The 21,146-nt window shown below is 41.1% G+C and overlaps 1 protein-coding gene across 3 annotated transcripts in view; it reads right to left on the bottom strand.

Moving 5' to 3' along the window:
* The window catches only part of BTBD9 (BTB domain containing 9), a 182,212-nt gene extending 167,186 nt beyond the window's left edge, over positions 1 to 15,026 (bottom strand). The window contains exon 1 of one of the 3 annotated variants that reach the window (XM_063304850.1): positions 14,954 to 15,026. The gene's annotated coding sequence lies outside the window, so the exon portion shown is untranslated. The other 2 variants (XM_063304859.1, XM_063304840.1) reach the window with 2 other exon arrangements.
* Positions 15,027 to 21,146: the final 6,120 nt, after the last annotated feature.

The raw sequence follows: 21,146 nt of genomic DNA, 5'->3' as shown, positions 1-21,146 counted from the left end.
CTTAGTAGAGCAGTTCTATGAGGATCTGCAGCACCTACTGGACAACACGCCTAAAAGAGATGTTATTTTCATCACGGGAGACTGGAATGCTAAGGTGGGCAGTCAAATGACACCTGGAATTACAGGTAAGCATGGCCTGGGAGAACAAAACGAAGCAGGACATAGGCTGATAGCATTTTGCCAAGACAACTCACTCTGCATCACAAACACTCTCTTCCAACAAACTAAGAGACAGCTTTATACATGGACTTCACCAGATGGACAACACCAAAATCAGATTGACTACATCCTTTGCAGCCAAAGGTGGCAGACATCTATACAGTCGGTAAAAACAAGACCTGGAGCCGACTGTAGTTCAGATCACAAACTTCTTCTTGCACAATTTAGAATCAGACTAAAGAGATTAGGGAAGACCCACAGATCAGCTAGATATGAGCTCACTAATATTCCTAAGGAATATGCAGTGGAGGTGAAGAATAGATTTAAGGGACTGGACTTAGTAGATAGGGTCCCGGAAGAACTACGGACAGAAGTTCGCAACATTGTTCAGGAGGCGGCAACAAAATACATCCCAAAGAAAGAGAAAACAAAGAACGCAAAATGGCTGTCTGCCGAGACACTAGAAGTAGCCCAAGAAAGAAGGAAAGCAAAAGACAACAGTGATAGGGGGAGATATGCCCAATTAAATGCAAAATTCCAGAGGTTAGCCAGAAGAGATAAGGAATTATTTTTAAACAAGCAATGCGTGGAAGTGGAAGAAGACAATAGAATAGGAAGGACAAGAGACCTCTTCCAGAAAATTAGAAACATTGGAGGTAAATTCCAGGCCAAAATGGGTATGATCAAAAACAAAGATGGCAAGGACCTAACAGAAGAAGAGATCAAGAAAAGGTGGCAAGAATATACAGAAGACCTGTATAGGAAGGATAACAATATCGGGCATAGCTTTGACGGTGTGGTCAGTGAGCTAGAGCCAGACATCCTGAAGAGTGAGGTTGAATGGGCCTTAAGAAGCATTGCTAATAACAAGGCAGCAGGAGACGACGGCATCCCAGCTGAACTGTTCAAAATCTTGCGAGATGATGCTGTCAAGGTAATGCATGCTATATGCCAGCAAATTTGGAAAACACAAGAATGGCCATCAGATTGGAAAGAATCAACTTATATCCCCATACCAAAAAAGGGAAACACTAAAGAATGTTCAAACTATCGAACAGTGGCACTCATTTCACATGCCAGTAAAGTAATGCTCAAGATCCTGCAAGGTAGACTTCAGCAATTCATGGAGCGAGAATTGCCAGATGTGCAAGCTGGGTTTACAAAAGGCAGAGGAACTAGGGACCAAATTGCCAATATCCGCTGGATAATGGAAACAGCCAGGGAGTTTCAGAAAAAACATCTATTTCTGTTTTATTGACTATTCTAAAGCCTTTGACTGTGTGGACCATAACAAATTGTGGCAAGTTCTTAGTGGTATGGGGATACCAAGTCATCTTGTATGCCTCCTGAAGAATCTATATAACGACCAAGTAGCAACAGTAAGAACAGACCACGGAAGAACGGACTGGTTTAAGATTGGGAAAGGAGTATGGCGGGGCTGTATACTCTCACCCTACCTATTCAACTTGTACACAGAACACATCATGCGACATGCTGGGCTTGAGGAATCCAAGGCTGGAGTTAAAATCACTGGAAGAAACATTAACAATCTTAGATATGCAGATGATACCACTTTGATGGCTGAAAGCAAAGAGGAACTGAGGAGCCTTATGATGAAGGTGAAAGAAGAAAGTGCAAAAGCTGGCTTGCAGCTCAACCTCAAAAAAACCAAGATTATGGCAACCAGCTTGATTGATAACTGGCAAATAGAGGGAGAAAATGTAGAAGCAGTGAAAGACTTCGTATTTCTAGGTGGAAAGATTACTGCAGATGCTGACTGCAGTCAGGAAATCAGAAGACGCTTAATCCTTGGGAGAAGAGCAATGACAAATCTTGATAAAATAGTTAAGAGCAGAAACATCACACTGACAACAAAGGTCCGCATAGTTAAAGCAATGGTGTTCCCCGTAGTAACATATGGCTGCGAGAGCTGGTCCATAAGGAAGGCTGAGAGAAGGAAGATCGATGCTTTTGAACTGTGGTGTTGGAGGAAAATTGTGAGAGTGCCTTGGACTGCAAGAAGATCAAACCAGTCCATCCTCCAGGAAATAAAGCCAGACCGCTCACTTGAGGGAATGATATTAAAGGCAAAACTGAAATACTTTGGCCACATCATGAGAAGACAGGACACCCTGGAGAAGATGCTGATGCTAGGGAGAGTGGAAGGCAAAAGGAACAGGGGCCGACCAAGGGCAAGATGGATGGATGATATTCTAGAGGTGACGGACCCGTCCCTGGGGGAGCTGGGGGTGTTGATGACCAACAGGAAGCTCTGGAGTGGGTTGGTCCGTGAAGTCACGAAGAGTCGGAAGCAACTACACGAATAAACAACAACAAAGCTAGACTAGGAAGTCAAAAAAAAAAATCATCCTAGAAGGACATAGTAAGCCACTTTCATATTGCTGCCAAGAAAGCACCATGGATGTTTCCATGTAATTACAGAAATCAAGCCCAAACTGAAGAAATCATTACCTTTTTATTTAAAGGAAGTATATATCAGAGTATAACACTGTCCATCTAATTGCTCCAAATAAAGAAGCCCTTTTAAAAACTAAAATAAACAAACAATTGTTATAGGGCTTGCTCAGTTGTATACTCTCTACAAGTTAAAAGTGATTCTGTAACCTTAGCACATCAGTTAGGCCCTATATAGGAACGCTCAAATCAAATACTGAAAGCTACAACAGAAGCTTTCATGCATAATGAGCTAGAATATGAATATTTATGAACTATTCTCCTAATAGCCTAATTAATTCTCTGAAATGGAGATCATAGTGGTTTTTAATTATTAATATTAGAAGACTTTCCTAAGAAATAAGTTTAATCAAGGCAAAATTAACTATTAACTTCCTGTAAAACTCTAGTTGGACCCTATCTTTGCCCCCAATACATTTTCAGAGTCTAGAGGCTTCACAGAAAGTGAAATTTCAACTATTTACTTGTACACTCTAACAAACCTCTGAAAGAAATACATGACATTTGCAAAACACACACTTTAGCCATTTTGCTCCATTCATGTTATTCATATAGTATACAGACTGAGGTCAGCCTGAAGTCACTTTTTCCCCCAAACTCCTATTTTGGGAAAAATAAGATTTTGTGTACATTTAAATACAATTCCCACTTTCCAATAAGAGTTTCTTACTTAAGCAAGAATAAAACCATTGAACATCTGTTTCATTATTTTAGGCAATACACATTTATATCATCTTTTGGTGTACAAAGAGATATTTATTTAGCAAGTATTTATGCAGCTTATAGGAATAAGATCTTAACTTATATTAATCCAAATTAAAATATAAATTATAGATAATAAAACCAAGGTTTTTAGCCACTTAAAAACAGCTCCTCGTTCTTTAACCTTTGCCCATGTGTATACAGACCAATATGTTCATATGTAACACGAGGACCAGTTACCTCTGCATACAGAAGCCAAAGTAGAGTAAAATACTGTTTTCTGAAAAGTAGTTCTGAATGACACAAAATGCAAAACAAACAAAAAAACCCCAACAACAAAGTTATTCACTCAAAATATATGAATATCTTTCAAATCTTTTTGATCTTCAAAAAGTACTGATAACCTTTATAGCCCTTCCACAACTTTTTTCTGAAACTGTAACACAGGTCACAGACAAATCCTGCCTACTGTCCTTCTGAGAAGGACGGACGCAAGTGTTAAATATATGGAATAGAATTAAATGTCTCAGCCAACAGACCAGTCAATCAGATTAGTAACTCCTCCTCCTCCTGCCCCTTCAGTATCCTCAAAACCTGCTCTGGATGTTGGACTTCTCCTTGAAGCAGATATATAAGGGAGAATAGGAGCTGCAAAAGGAAAGGAAGGAGTAAAAATTCCCATTATATGAGCAAATTTCCATGCCATCCATGGAAATTCAAGTTACTATAATATGCTTCTTATGGAGCTACCTTTTAAGAATTTTCAGAAACTGGATTAGAATGAGTTATAAAATATTGAGATTTAGGATTCCAATTTTGAAGTGGTTCCATTTGTCTCTAGATGGTTTTTAGATTGAATTTAAAGTGCAGTATTTGATATCATGGATTTAAGATATCCCAGTGTCCTAGTGTATTTATTAAACTGTCTATATCAAAGGACTTGCCCTAAACATACAAGACACCCCCATGGGAAAGTTCATTCTATCCTTCCTTTGGTTAAATCTATGCAGTTCCAGAAGACTTCCTTAAGAGTAGATCCCTGCTATTAAAGTTTGTTTCTATTTTGCTGGTTTTTAAAATTAGTTTGAGTAGGTTCATTGTTCTTTATTAGATTTGTATGCCACTGAATCCATTCAGACTCACAGTAAATCAACATAATGCAATCTGTTATTATTAATATCAGTGTGAATCACTCCACTGTAAGATGAAGGCTTCTTCAACGAAGGTTATGGGCTGTAATCTGCCACTCTGGTGCAGTGGGGATGGCAGAAAGATGTTTTTTGTCTTCCCTTAATTGTTGTTAACACCAACAATTAATCAATCAATTAACTTTTTTCTATCTGGGCTGGTCAGAGATTTCCCCAGAAAGTGGCCTGTCAACAGTGGTCTGCAGTTTAGTTTTTTAAGGAGGTGGAACCCTAAGTTTTGTTGTGTGAAACCTGACAGCCTGCAAACTGCTCAGTGCAAGCTGACAAGGATTTCCTGTGATGCCAATACCTCATATGCAAGAGCCTGTTTGCATCTTGGCAGGTACATATTTTATTACAGCAGGAAAGATGCTTGCACTCAAAATCTGGGCTTGGGTGGCTCCCTGAGAGGCAGGGCTGGGGAGGTTACTGACAGTCCCAGGACTAGTAAGAGTGTTCTGTGCTGTTTCTCCCATCTCTATAGTGAATTAGAGGGTTTGAGTATGGTGTGGGGGAGTGATGGTGAGGATGTGCTATATGATCTGAATATATGGGAGTTTGGTATGAAAGGCTTGCCAGATTACAGACCTCCTGACTATATAGCATTTGTAAAGTGTGCTTGTGCTGTGCAATTAATTGACATCCATGTTAGGAGACTATGGAGCCGGGGGGATGAGGATGGGGCACAAAGCTATAACAGCCCAATAATATCGGCTCATGGGAGATACAGTAGGGGAAGCCAGGTAGTCTGTTCTGGGGAAAGAGTGATCTCCAACTTGGTGACAATTTCCTTTTCTGATTTGCCAACCCCAAATTAGAGACTTCATGGCCAGATTGTTGGTGAATCTCACTTAGGGTGTTGTTGGTAAATGCCAGATCTGTCTACAATAAGACCACAACAAGTCATGGTTTGGTGGTGTGCAAACAGGCAGACCTGGTGTTCTTACTGAGACTAGGCTGGGTGAAGGTGGGAGTGTCTTCCTCTGAAGTCTGGCCAGCTAAGTTTAAGTTCCTGCATTAGCCTTGAGGCCAGGGCCATTGGAGGGGGTGATGGCACTGATTTATTGGGAGACCTTCTCTGTGATCACAGTTGTTCCTGCAGTGGCAGGCTGTGAATGCTTATATGTTACGCTGGGCCACATGGACAAGCTAGAAATCCTATTGGTGTACTGACCGCCCAGCTGCCCTGGAGGATCCCTCCCTGGGTTTTTAAACCTAGTTGCTGGACTAGTAGTAGAGAGCCCCTACCTTTTGGTGCTGATGGACTTTAGCCTCCACATTATGGGTGCCTGATCCAGTTGAGCCCAAGAGCTCATGGCTTCTATGGTAATCATGGGCTTGTCTCAGGTGAACTCTCCCAATATATGAAGGACACATTTTGGACCTCACTTTTATGAGTAGTTGCTATGCGATCTCTGTGTGGAGGGTATTACCATCAATCCTTTGCCACGGTCAGATCACTTCCTGGTCCAGCCACCCAGGACCACTATAGGGCCAGTCCTATTTGTATGGTCCACTCTAGGCACTTTGTTGAGCTGGATGGCTTCCAGCAGGTGCTTGAGGAGTTTCCTGACAACCTGGTGGGTGAATAATTTGAGGGCCTGGATTGGTGTTAGTATCGTCAGGCAACATGGGCCCTTGATGAAATCTGTTGATCCCAGATGGTTCCATGGATTACCAGGAGTCTTTAGAAAATTAAGTAATAGAAATGACATCTAGAGTGCTAATGAAGGAAGACAAGAAGAGAATCTGAAAAAGTATGAGTACCTGCCTATGTGCCCTCATTCAGATTTACTCTGTGGTGATCAGATGTAAAACACATTATTTCTCCTCTGTTACTGCACCATCAAGTTGTCATCTAGAAGCAGTATTTCTGGTGGTCAATTCCTTTTTAAGAAAGAACTGACATCAAGAGCTCCCACCTGGTTGCTGTGATAAAATAGCACATCATTTCACTAACAAGTTTTGCTCAGATTCACCCAGGTTTTGATTTCTTGTGGGCAGAATCCAGGACTGCAGCATCACCTTGCTTGGTTAGCTGGAATTCCTTTTGCCATGTTTGCTCCAATGAAGATGTAAGAGTGCTCTCTAGGATGACCTTTGACCTTTGGGCTAGATCCTTGTCCCTCCTGACTTTGTCCAAAGGAGGAAGGAGTATTCTTCTGGATCTGAGAGACTGTAAATGCCCCATTGTGGGAGGGACACCACTGGTGACCTTGAACGCAAGTGTGGTGTACCGCTTCCTTAAAAGGTTCTTTCTGGATCCAGAGATACTGAACAACTATAGCTCCATCTCCTGCCTACCTCTACCCTGCTATCCTTCAAGCAAGTCTTGAAGACCTGGCTGTTCCCCCAGGCCTTGAGCTAAAGAGAGTGAAGGGCTCTTCTGGGATGGCCTCTCTGTGAGACTTGTGAGTTGTTCCCTCTAGGTTAACCATTGTATTTTTCATGATTGTTTATATACCTGGTTTTCATTGTTCTTTACCATCCAAAGTTGTCTGGAGTCAGGTGGTCTTATAAATACAATAAATAAACAAATCAACATTCCATTTTAGGGGAAATTTATTGAGACAATGGTGGAAAGTAAACTATGGAATCCTCTAGAGGCAGGGATTATCTGGATCCTTTTCAGTCAGGGTTCAAGCCTGGACATGGAAGAGAGACAGCACTAGTAGATGACCTTTGTCAGGATGTGGATGGGGGCTTTCTCAAGGGCCTTCAGTATAATTGACCATGGTATCCTTCTAGACTGCCTTCATGGGTTGGGGATGGGGGGGGGGGAGAATGTATTGTACTGACTTGGCTTTATCCTCAAAGGATGATTTCAGTCTGTGGTGATGGGGCAGGAGAGAATGGCATGATGGCATCCTTGTGGGGTGCCACAAGGTCAGGTCTCCTGCCTCCTATTTGACTTTTACATAAAGAAGTCTTTTGAAGGTTTGAGGTTTAGCATTATCCAAATGCTGACAGTGTTCAGCTTTATATCACTACCCCAGGTCAGAATGATGCTGTTGAACTCCTGTCTCCGTGTCTGGAAGCTGTGAAAGTCTGAACAACATTTATATTGAATCATAGCAAGACAGGGTTACTGTTCATCCACCAGAATCCTCTGCTTCCTCTTGATTGCGTGGCACTATCCTTGAGGGAGCAGGTGGACTAATGAGTCCAACTAGAACAACAGGTAGAGGCCACAGCCAGGAGGACACTTTCCTAGTTTTGGCTGGTGCACCAATTGCAGCCCTACTTAGCGCAGGAGGACCTTGGTACAGTGACACATACCCTACTTAAACTACTGCAGTGTGCTGTACATGGGGCTGACCTGGAAGATAACTCAAGAGTCTGCAGTTAATTCAGACTTGGTGTCTGATGTACTGACTGATGCTTGCCAATGGAAGCATATTATATCAGTGCTATGGGTCCTACACTGATTACTAATGGGCTTCCAGGTGCAATTCAAAGTGCTGATGTTAACCTGCATGACTTGGTGATGTTAAGTGCAAGACTGCATTCTCCCATCAGAATTGATCCAACCAATTCAATCTACTCTGGATAAATTGTTAGTGGCACTACTTCTCAGTGGCTGTGCCAATGTTTTTGAACAGCCTCCCAATGAATATCCAGTTGGCTCTTAGTCTGACTGCCTTTCAGAAACTGCTCAGAGCTCAAAGGACACTGGGGCCTTGATTTCATCTTAGTTCTGTTATAATTTGGTTTTGTTAATTTAATTTTATTCTGTGTTTTCAGTTGTTCGTGGATCTTTTATTTGTGTACTTTTATGGTACGTTGTTTCTTGTGCATTTTATCTTGTAAAGCTGTAAGAATCTTTAGGGATTTGGCTGTAAATTTAGTAAATAAATAATAAATAAGTTATTAAAACTATAATTTTACTTACAGTGATAACACTCATCTACTCATGCTCAAGGCTTCCTTCTTAAATAAGGCATACAGATATTTAAGCAAACCAAGAGCCATTGTGATACAGTAGATTTGAACCAAGAGGGTAGACAATGTGATAAAATTAGAGTTCTACATCAGAGTCTTGAATTCAAATTCTACCTCAGTCATGAAGCTGAGACCAATCTGTTTCTCTGAAATTCACACACAAAAAGTTTAATTTGAGGCTAAAATGGGATAGTTTCAGGAATGCTGTTCCCTAGTTTAAGTTCCCCAGAACGAAAAGATACAGCCATAATAAAGAGAGAGAATAAAATTACAAAAATATTTGCTTTGTCTTCTTATTAGTGCAAAACACATTTCATATTTGTGTCATATTAACAAAGTAGGACTAGCAAACAAATTCTCACAAACATACACAGATATGTGTCTGTGTATACTAATTCTGGAAAGAGATATAAAGAGATAACTCATAGCCTCAAGCACGATAGGATGAGACAAAACCAGACTGAGAGACAGAAAGGGCTGATCCAAGAAGAATGGCATATGTAGATATAACAAAATAAAATATTTTAGGCTGTGAAGCATGCCAGATCCAAAGAAGAAACATGCTCTGGATCATGTGGGACTTCTTGTGCAGTACCTGTTGTCAACTCTCTTAAACAATTTTTCTCAACCTCAGCAACCTTAAGATAGCAGACTTCAGCTCCAGAATTCCCTAGCCCATTATGGGAGTTGAAGCCCACACATCTTAAAGCTGCTGAAGTTGAGAAACACCGCTCTAAAAGGCCTTTTCTCAAGACTGTGCAGCTTCCTTCCATACAGCTACAGCATAACCCTGGAAACTCTGAATATCAGGAGTTGCCTCCATGTGGGCTCAGAACCATCTTTTTCTTTTCCAATTGAAAGCACTGCAAACCCCTAAAAATATACAGTGATACATGAAAAATGCTCTTATCTTACACTCTATTAATCAGATGGATCCCTACTTTGTACAAAAATTTACATGCAAGTTCAGTAGAGAAAACAGAGTCAGAACTCACTTGCAAATTTATCTCTCAGAGAATCTATGGAAAGAGGTAAACTTGCAAGTATTCTTATAATGGGAAGGAAAAATCTGCATTTCTTATCTTCTCCGTCTATATGACTCCGACTTCTATTAACTTTATCAAATAAAAATTATGTTACAATTTATATACTATATACCTCTATTCTGAAATAATGAACAGTAAGGCTTAATCTTAAAATCCTATTGCATTCAGTAAGATTTAATAACATGAATATAACTGCAGTCTAATATATTTTTCATGCCTCTTTGCTGTATAGCCTTTACTTTCATAGCCCACGCTCATCCAATTTCCTTTAAAAAAAAAACCCAACACATCAGGAGAATAAATTAATACTAGACTACACAGCAGGGGACATGTATGTACATTAGTGTTCTTCTGAGCAATCTAGGGATAAAAATGTATTATTTGGTTAGGCTGACACAATCCATGCCCAGACATAGTACCACCCTACCACATATGGTATAATGATGGATTATAATTACATTGGCAGTGATTTCTGCATCCTTTTAAAAACCCAGAGGGGAAAATAGTTCATGAATTAGACCCAAATTAGAAGGAACATGAATTTTAGTTGATGGTGCTATCTGTTGTTTTGAGGTAAGCATGCTATTGCCCAATCAGCTACACTAAATACTATATTTCTTAATTATTAGCTCTAGATATTCATAATTCTTTCAAAAGGCTAAATTAAAAATCAGATTCAAAACAAAGTACAAACTCCTTTCTACCCAAAAATGATGACTCTATTCTTATCTCTAAGTTAACAATGAAGTCAAAATCATGAATGATAAACAGGAAAGAGCAACAGATTCTTTATCATACAATGACTGAAAAGAAATTGTATCTTAACACATTGTCATATGGTTCCTTGGTTTTATTTTTGTTTCTTTTATGTTCTTTGAAAACTGGAAATCTGGACTAGCTAGTGAGTCACTTGAAATCGGAGGCTGAGGAGTGCATCCTTTTAGTACAATGATTAACCAAGAACAGTTTAAAAGAGCAGCTACTGTATAAAGTTGCATTTTGTTCTCTTTTAGTACTTTACCAGTAAGACATACGCTTTTGCTTTTGTTTTCTTGACTCTCTTGCTTTCTTTGCTACAGTTCTCAGAAAATGATTACCAAGCCTTGCGATACCTTCATAATTAACCAATGTATTATTGCTTAACTTCAGATGCATATTATAGAAGGGAGGCCTCACCCCTCTGTCCCTACAGGATCCCTGGTTTTTACACACCCTTGCGCAGCCTTCCTGCCATGTCACAGTGGCTTTCTACTACTACCAATTGCCACCACCTTTTTTCAAGGGAAGAGAATACCCTGACCTGGCTTTCTCCCTCTTAATACTAGCTTGTGAGAGAGAGATGACCTGAACACTTGACAGGAAATTGGGCATAGCCACAATGATAAAAAGGAAATGATGAAAAAGGAAAATTAAACTCTAGCTTCACCTCCTAGCTATTGGAGCTGAGGAGTGTGGCCACAGGAAAAACAGTCCTCTCTTCCTCCTTTGAGTAGTTGCAACAAAAGCACAAAATATAAAAATCAAGTTTATTAAAAATAAGAAAAGTAAAACTTTATTTTATTTTTAGGGAGTCAGGTGCCTGATAATAAAATCCTAAACAATGTCTTAACCACCAATCTCTTCTAAAATGCTATGGGGAGACTGAGACCTGAGGCTGAAAGACTTAAGGAAACAAAAAAGTGCTACAACTGAGTTTGCATTGCACAATACAATAAATTTCAAAGACAAATATTGCCAGAGACAATTACCATCAAGCTTTCAGAGAAATCAAGCAGAACAGCCCCTAGAAAATAGAGCACACAATTCTGACAGTACATTCTAGTTTATTGAACCCTGCTACTGTGATTCAATGATTACTCAGAAAGCCTCGCAACTTACAGTCTTCCAACTTTTAAGTAGAGGTTTAGATTTGATTCAATAGGTGGCAAATTGTAACACAGCTGATAACAGCTGGATCCATCATGCTGAGTCATGGATTCATTCCATTCATTGGCTAAGTACACTTGTGTTAATGGAAAAAACAGTTTTATTTGATAAGAAGTGGCATAATTTTTCTAAGTTTAAAATCTGATCCAAGTAAAAAACTTAGGGTCTGGGTTACTTCAGGGACTGCCTCTCCCCAATTACATCTATCCATCCCATCAGGTCCGGCAGGAGAGCATGTTGCGGGTCCCATTAGCCAGAGTGTCGTCTGGCAGAACCCAGGGAGACAGCCTTTTCTTCCATGGCGCTGCCCTGTAGAACATCAGCCCCCTGTAGATCAGATTGCCCCAATCCTGCTGCCTTTTTGCAAGCCCCTGAAGACATGGTTTTGCCAATAAGCATGGGGACCTGGGAGTCTGGTGGAGCTGGTGCAATGGCTGTACTGACTGTTTTGAGTATTGGAATTACCTCAGCTGTTTTATGTATTAATTATGTCCGATAATTAAAACATCATTTTTATATGCTTTTATATTTTTATCCCTCATTTTTAAATTGTTGTATTGTTCTTTTTTCCTGTATTAACATTTGTTTTAATTGTCTATAAGCCACCCAGAGTCATATGTATGAGATGGGCAGCTATATAAATTTAAATAATAAAATTATTACTCTACTCAAGGTCACTCATGACCTGGTCATCTCCTGGCTGGATTATTATAATGTGCTCTACATGGGGCTGCCCTTGAAGAGTATCCAGAAACTTCAGCTGGTGCAGAATGTGGCAGTGCAGGCAGTTATGCGTGTTTCTGGTAGAACACAAGTTACACCTCTGCTTCACAAGCTGCATTGGTTACCAGTTTGTTTCCAAGTCCAATTCAAGGTGCTGGTGTTGACCTTTAAAGCACTACATGGCATGGGACTGGGTTATCTGAGGGAACACCTCTTCCTGATTACATCTGCCTGTCCCATCAGATCCAGCAGAGGGGGCATGTTATGGGTCCTGTCATAAAGGGAGCTACATTTGGCGAGCCTTTTCTGCTGTGGCTTCCGCGCTGTGGAATATTCTCCCCCGAGGTGAGGTTGGCTCCATCACTTCTGAGCTTCCAAAGGTCCGTCAAGACATGGTTATAGGCCTGGGGACCCCACGGGACTGGTGAACTAGTGAGGTGTCTCCATTAGTATTAACATCCCTTCACCTACTATTTCTTTGTTTTTGTTTTTTTTATAGTTTTTAATGTTTTTAATAATAATTGTTTTAAATATTTATTATTTTATCTTTATTGTATAGTGCCCAGGGTCACTTTTTGTGAGATGGACAGCTATATCAACTGGTTAATAAATAAAGTAGCTACAATCTTAAAGGTGAACAGCAGTGTCAACTAAGCAAAATTTCACTATTCTTCTGGAGATTAAAGAATATTTATCAGCTAAAAGGATATTAGTTTCCTTTTCCAAGCTATCATGGCTATTAGTTAGAAGGGATAATATCAGATCTGCCTGCCAGGATGAATCAAATGGGCATGTGTGAAATCTCCCTGTCAGACAAGGACATAGACAGTCCTGCACAAGAATGATACTAAAACTTATTTTCAGTAACATGGAAGACAAAGCACTTAGTCAGGGAAATGTGGAAGCTTTCCTATGAGACAAATAATTAGCATAGAAGAATGGTCTTCAATGAACCCATCCCATTCATGTGAAATCTACTGATTTTACCTACAAACCTATAATATAACCGTAGCCTGTGTATCTGAAGACATACATAATCTCAGGCCTGTTGATCTGGTCTCTGAAGAGCCCATTGTTTAATTTTCTCACTTTATATTCTTCAAGAACATCATGGGTGGTATTTTATTTTATTTATTATTCAATTTTCTATCACCGCCCATCTCCCCCCAAATAGGGGGACTCTGGGCGGTATTCATTTATTTGGGCCTGGGAACCATGACTGGAGGAGTCATTCCATGCATATTATCTGTTATGTCTTCTTTCTTTTACTGTCTATAGCAGGGAAACACAAGAATTATTCTGCATAGAGCATAACAGCTTAGCATAAATCTTATTGCTGATGAGCACAGCCTTAAAACAAGAAAATGTGATTTGTATTGCCTGTGTCTCCATACCTTACTGAGTGTTACAGTAAACAGCAAATGTACCTATACCACACATTTACATCCCAAAGCTAGGATCTCTTGCAAAAGACAATAGATGAGGGACAATTAGTAGGAAAAAAACTGCTTCGCAAATTTCCTACACTCTCATGTGGGAATTCAAGATACATGTGGTTCCCCTCTAATCTGTTCTCATAACAACCTTATGAGATAGAGTAGCCTGATGTGTCTTTAAAAAGTAGAAAGTAGAAGAATCTGTTCAAAAAGTTCTATCAAAGGAACTTCCCTTTTAGATACCCTTTGCTTTCAACTGTTTGGAAAAGTTAGCTTCATTTGCCAACAGTAAAGGACTGAAACGTGTTGTGATGTCACAATGCAAACCCCGTGATGTCTGACATCAGAAACAAATTTGAAAGGCTGGAGTTTGCATTATGACATTGCAATGTACATTTTGTCACTTTTTCATCATTGCATTTTGCACCACATGCTTATGCCAGTGAGTGTCACAGCTGAGTGAGTATTTAAGCCAGGTCTGACTTTAACCACTACATCAAACTGCCATCAGTACAAATGGCACAAACTTTAGCATAATTTTTTAAAAGAAAATAAGATAAAGACTGCAGTTTTATGTGTACCATATACAATACAAACAGCATTAACAGTACATTTCTATACTGTACATGGCCATTTAGAAACCGAACTGAGTTAAATGAGGTGGGTGAGGGTTGCATTCTAAAAGGCTAATCATTACCTTTCATAAAACAGAGATTTTTTGGACAAGAGCAATATAACTTCAACATCATTGAACTGTCACTAACTCATTAGTTTATTTAGAGTACTTTTCCAAGGTTGTTGCGGGGGATGTGATTATATTCTGCTAAATTTAGCAAGCACGTGAAGGGCCTTATAATGCTGTTTTCTTTCTTTGGTTTTATTTTACAAAGAGCTATATACAAATCCAGTAAATAATAACTGAAAGTGTAGTTTACATTCCAAAGAGTAGGCTAAAGGCCGATGCACGTAAAGGGCGTCAGCTAAACACAACGCCCCCTTCTACCAAAACCTAGAGTCCAGACATACGAATTGCCAACGAAGCCCCACTGCCACTTGCACCCCCAGGAAAAGCCTGCGCGAAACCTGCTGCACCTCTCGATACGAAGCAACTGAGAACAGTTCGCGACGGCCCATTCGCCCCATTCGCAATACCCATCACCTGCCCTCTGCCTGCCTTAAAATAACCTCACCGAGCGGCTAAGAAATGCTCAGGGCCGCGGGATAGCCCGGCAGGGAGCGATGAACCGGTATTAACGGCCATGGCTGCTTCTGACTGCGCGCGGCCCTACAAGCAAGGAAGCGCGAGAGAGAACGCCGCGCAAACGCCCCTTCCGAGCCCCTTCGCCGCCAGACTTACCGGCCGGAGCGCTGGAGCAGGACCCCCCCCTTCGCCGGCCGTGGCATTCAGGCGTCGCCGCGAGCACTGACGTCACCCTAGCAACGACACCACCAGCGCCCTGCGCGCTGACGTCATCGCGACGGTAAGGAAAGCGAGAGTCCGACATTTAGAGGTACAAAACTACAGAAGTGACCGTTCCCTTCTAGGCGCTGGCAATTTCCAGGAAGAAAAAGAAAAAGAAACACCTATTTACCTACCATTTGGATTGGAAGCGAAATTTGCTCATTAGAATCAATGGAGAAATTCAAGGCCGAAATTCAACCCAGGCGGACAGGCACCAGCGTGGGCGGTCTTTCTGCCGAAACAAAATCTCCCGCCGAACTAGCAGAACCTATTTTAATTCGTGTCAAGAAACGTCTTTAACCGGTGGTTTTTTTTTTGGTTACTTTGTTTTCAGTTCGACTGTGCAAATGCTACAGAGCCAGTCCGATCTAGCGGTTAAGGTGCTGGGCTAGAAACTAGGAGTCCGTGAGTCCTGCCTTAGTCATGAAAGCCGGCTGGGTGACCTTGGGCCAGTCACTCTCCCTCAGCCCAACTGACCTCACGTTGTTGTGGGGAAAATAGGAGGAGGAAGGAGTATTAGGTTTGTTTGCCAGCTTATTTATAAAAATAATAAAGGTAGAAAATAATAAAAATAAATATTGAGCTGCAATGGAAATTAAGCCAAGGAAGAAACAGATTCATTTCAATATTTACTTTTTATTAAATAAAACCATAGCTTATAGTATCCAACCCAATGCACCTTGTTTTTGGGATTAGCCCCTCGCTACTAACGAAGATCAGTTGAGCTTTATTGCCCTTTCCTTTTTGGGGACACAACTCTCAAATGAGCTTCTTTCACAGTACAAAGTGGGATATCTCACTGACCTCAGAATAAGTAGGCACAGTCTTAAAAGTCCAGATGAACACTAAGTCAGAGGGAAAAAATCCAACCAAATGAAGATAAGTCTTAATGTTTTCTATTTCAGCTATTGAACCTGCCTTACCCAAGGTCTTCATGGTGTTAGCACTAGAGCAAGGGCCACCCCTACACCATTTATTTTGGATCACCAGCCTCCTGGGTCCTTGCTTCCTCTCTCAACATTTTGTAATTTCCCTGCCCAGTAAAAGATACAACAGATAAACCAAAACCGGAACTTTCCTCCTCTCAGCAATATCCTATCCATTAAGCAAATTAGAATGGTGACCGAAAAAATAATTGGTTCTTGGAAATGTTATACAGTACATTCATGTTGCCTTTTTTAATGCCATAATGCAGTTAAGCAGTTAAGTTAATCTTAGAGCTATCTTTCGTTCATTAATTAAATAGGGTTCAGAATGCAGCAACCAGTTTATAGGATGGAACTCATACTAGTCATGTACAGTAGTATCAGTGTTACAGGTCCTGCCTTGGGTTCCAAGAGTTTAATCTATCAACCACTACATGGCTTGGCTTTCAGTAACTTCAGGATTGCCTTTTCCAACCAGAATCAACATGTCTAGTACAAGCATCTCAGGAGGAGGAGGGGAGAACTGCCACTCCCTCATGTTTCTCAGTAATGGTCCCTATACTTTGGAGCAACCATTCTCCAGAAACTAGATTGGCACACTCCCAATTAACATCCTACCAATTGGTCAAGAATTGTACTGTTTTGTTTTTGATTGCTACAAGTCATGTGTTCATTCTCTCTCTCTCCAGGGTGAGGCAAAAGTCAGGCCCATAGGCCAATCACAATGTTTTTATAATACTTTCATAATTTTTTTTAGAGAAAATGTCACTGTACCGTTCAAAGGTCATGCATCAAATGAGTAAGGAAGTGTTTCAAAGAAAATAGCAAACAATTAAACATTTAATGTAATTTATGTAATAAATTGTCTATGGGGCCTGAATTTTGCTACACGCTATGTGTATATGTACACACACACACACACACACACCACTGCAGGATTAAGGCCTCTTCGTTTGATGGTTATGGACTACAATCTATATGCTGGTCCAGTGTAGATTGGTAGGTAGATGTTTTTCAGCTTCTCTGTTCAGGGCAAAGAGTGAATGAAAGGCTCAAAGTCACCAAGCCAGTTTCCACACCTAAGGGAGGAGGAGTATCTGGGTCTTCCCACTCCTAGTCCAGAAATCAATCAAGCATTATATAATTTCCCAGTCTAGCTTCTACATGAAAATACTGACTGACTGACTGCCAAGTCATCACAGAGCTGACTACCATGATTTGGTATCTGTAAATTGGCAAATTTTGGACAAGAAAACTGGACTAATCCTAAAGCATAGATAGATCACATGGTATACTATCCCTTGGATAACTCTCAATTCTTTTGCCCTGTGTGTGTCCCCTATTTGTCCCAAATAGCATTGCTTTTTTAAAATCAAATCTAATGGATGAATCATACTATAGCTAAAACCATTCTAAAGTTAATTTCATCCTACTGATTTATGCTATCAATCCTTGTCCCTGCTACACTTGTCACCTCCAATTGTCACCATAGCTTTAAATTCAAGCCATGTAAGTTTTACCTCAAACTTTATAACCACTCGACTGTCTTGTTTTCATCTGAAACAGATACTCATACTGCTATCCTTTTTTACCTTCTGTATTCTCTATTTTATTTCTATTATTATTATTATTATTATTATTATTATTATTATTATTATTATTATTATTATTATGCCTTCAAGTCAGTGTTGACTCCTGGCAACCACCTGGCCAAGTTCCTGCAGTTTTCTTGGCAAGATTTCAGAAGTGGTTTGCCATTGGCTGCTTCCTAGGACTGAGAGAGAGTGAGCGGCCCAGGGTCACCCAGCAGGCTTCATGCCTAAGGTGGGACTAGAACTCTCAGTCTCTCTGTTTCTAGCCTGATGTCTTAACTACTACAGGTAGTCCTCAACAGGCCAGGACTGCAAGCCACAGGTGAACTGCACAAACAGCTTACAGTACTTAACGACTCTAACTGGAACCAGCAACTCCGCCACTGAGCAAAGTTGTCACGAGGTGGAAAATCATGTGACCCCAACTGTGCTTGTTGGCTGGAAAGAGACAAGACTAGTCAGTTTTAAACCTTCTGCTTTTGTTTGCCTAACACTCCCCCATCCTTTGGAATGCTGGAGTACCTACTGACTGTCTTGTACACATCAAAGGTAATGAAACTGTGCCAACAGGCCAGGGCTGGGAGCCACAGGTGCACTGCACAAACAGCTTACAGTACTCTCTTGAAATATCTTCTTCTCCAATCTCTCCATTCTGCGGGGGCAGGGGAGCAAGTGATTTCTGTAGGCAACCTCTCCTTTGCCTGACCCTCCCCCCTGCCACAGAGTGGAGAGAGTGGAGAGGAAGGGATTTCAAGAGAGTACTGTATGCTGTTTGCTCTTCTATGCATCAGTAGCAATGTGATCACACTGACAGTGGCAAAATGTCACACAAAGGAAAGATTCCTACAAAAATCGCTTGCTTTCCCCCTTGCAAAGTGGAGAGATTGGAGAAGAGATTTCAAGAGAGTACTGTAAGCTGTTCGTGTAGTGCGCCCATAGCTCCCAGCCCCAGGCTGCCAGCGCGATCACATTGCTTTCAACATGTAAAAGAGCAAACCGCTTTCTCTCTTGCAATCCCTTCCTCTCCAATCTATCTGCTCTGCAAGTGAGGAGAGAAAAAAAACACATCAGGCATGGGACAACACATGCTGACTGTAATGGCAATTACATGACTGAGGGATGCTGCAAAGGTCATAAACTGGTTGTAAAGTTATTTTTTCAGCACTGCTGTAACTTTGAACAGTTGCTGAATGAGTGGTTGGTAAGCAAGGACTACCTGTACACCAAGCTGTTGTTTATTTGTTCAGTCGCTTCCAACTCCTCGTGACTTCAAGGACCAGCCCACGCCAGAGCTTCCTGTTGGTTGTCACCACCCCCACCTCCCCCAAGGACACGTTTGTCACCTCTAGAGTATCATCTATTCATCTTGTCCTTGGTCGGCCCCTCTTCCCTTTGCCTTCCACTCTCCCTAGCATCAACATCTTCTCCAGGGTGTCCTGTCTTCTCATGATGTGGCCGAAGTATTTCAGTTTTGCCTTTAATATCATTCCCTCAAGTGAGCAGTCTGGCTTTATTTCCTGGAGGATGGACTGGTTTGATCTTCTTGCAGTCCAAGGCACTCTCACAATTTTCCTCCAACACCACAGTTCCAAAGCATCGATCTTCCTTCTCTCAGCCTTCCTTATGGTCCAGCTCTCACAGCCATATGTTACTACGGGGAACACCATTGCTTTAACTATGCGGACCTTTGTTGTCAGTGTGATGTCTCTGCTCTTAACTATTTTATCAAGATTTGTCATTGCTCTTCTCCCAAGCATTAAACATCTTCTGATTTCCTGACTGCAGTCAGCGTCTGCAGTAATCTTTGCACCTAGAAATACCAAATCTTTCACCGCTTCTACATTTTCTCCCTCTATTTGCCAGTTATCAATCAAGCTGGTTGCCATAATCTTGTTTTTGAGGTTTAGCTGCAAGCCAGCTTTTGCACTTTCTTCTTTCACCTTCATCATAAGGCTCCTCAGTTCCTCTTCGCTTTCAGCCATCAAAGTGGTATCATCTGCATATCTGAGATTGTTAATGTTTCTTCCAGAGATTTTAACTCCAGCCTTGGATTCCTCAAGCCCAGCACGGCACATGATGTATTCTGCGTACAAGTTGAATAGGTAGGGTGAGCGTATACAACCCTGCCATACTCCTTGCCCAATCTTAAACCAGTCCGTTGTTCCGTGGTCTGTTCTTACCATTGCTTCTTGGTCGTTATACGGATTCTTCAGGAGGCAGACAAGATGACTTGGTATCCCCATACCGCTAAGAACTTGCCACAATTTGTTATGGTCCACACAGTCAAAGGCTTTAGAATAGTCAATAAAACAGAAATAGATGTTTTTCTGAAACTCCCTGGCTTTTTCCATTATCCAGCGGATATTGGCAATTTGGTCCCTAGTTCCTCTGCCTTTTCTAAACCCAGCTTGTCCATCTGGCAATTCTCGCTCCATGAATTGCTGAAGTCTACCTTGCAGGATCTTGAGCATTACCTTACTGGCATGTGAAATGAATGCCACTGTTCGATAGTTTGAACATTCTTTAGTTTCCTTTTTTTGGTATGGGGATATAAGTTGATTCTTTCCAATCTGATGGCCATTCTTGTGTTTTCCAAATTTGCTGGCATATAGCATGCATTATCTTGACAGTATTATCTTCCTGGAGAAGATGCTGATGCTAGGGAGAGTGGAAGGCAAAAGGAAGAGGGGCCGACCAAGGGCAAGGTGGATGGATGATATTCTAGAGGTGACGGACTCGTCCCTGGGTGAGCTGGGGGTGTTGACGACCGACAGGAAGCTCTGGCGTGGGCTGGTCCATGAAGTCACGAAGAGTCAGAAGCGACTAAACGAATAAACAACAATTATCTTGCAAGATTTTGAACAGTTCAGCTGGGTTGCCATCATCTCCTGCTGCCTTGTTATTAGCAATGCTTCTTAAGGCCCACTCAAGCTCACTCTTCAGGATGTCTGGCTCTAGCTCACTGACCACACTGTCAAAGCTATGCCCGATATTGTTATCCTTCCTATACAGGTCTTCTGTATATTCTTGCCACCTTTTCTTGATCTCTTCTTCTTCTGTTAGGTCCTTGCCATCTTTGTTTTTGATCATACCCATTTTGGCCAGGAATTTACCTCCGATGTTTCTAATTTTCTGGAAGAGGTCTCTTGTCCTTCCTATTCTATTGTCTTCTTCCACTTCCACGCATTGCTTGTTTAAAAATAATTCCTTAATTCTTCTGGCTAACCTCTGGAATTTTGCATTTAATTGGGCATATCTCCCCTTATCGCTGTTGCCTTCTGCTTTCCTTCTTTCTTGGGCTACTTCTAGTGTCTCAGCAGACAGCCCTTTTGCCTTCTTGGTTTTCTCTTTCTTTGGGTGTACTTTGTTGCCACCTCCTGAACACTAAGCTGGCTCTCAATATATTCTCCAAAGCCGACAATTTTTTACTAACTTGCTAGTTTTTTCCACTGCAAACAGCCACTCATATCCTGACATTTCTCTTTTCCACTCCCTTATTTGACGAACACCAGCCATCTTCTGCAGTCTTTTTTTATCTTAGTCTGCTGTATGTATATGCATATGAGGTGG

The sequence above is a fragment of the Candoia aspera genome, chromosome 1 (assembly GCF_035149785.1).
Source record: "Candoia aspera isolate rCanAsp1 chromosome 1, rCanAsp1.hap2, whole genome shotgun sequence".
In the NCBI taxonomy this organism is placed as follows: domain Eukaryota; kingdom Metazoa; phylum Chordata; class Lepidosauria; order Squamata; family Boidae; genus Candoia; species Candoia aspera.
This window is presented reverse-complemented; position numbering and strand designations above follow the sequence as displayed.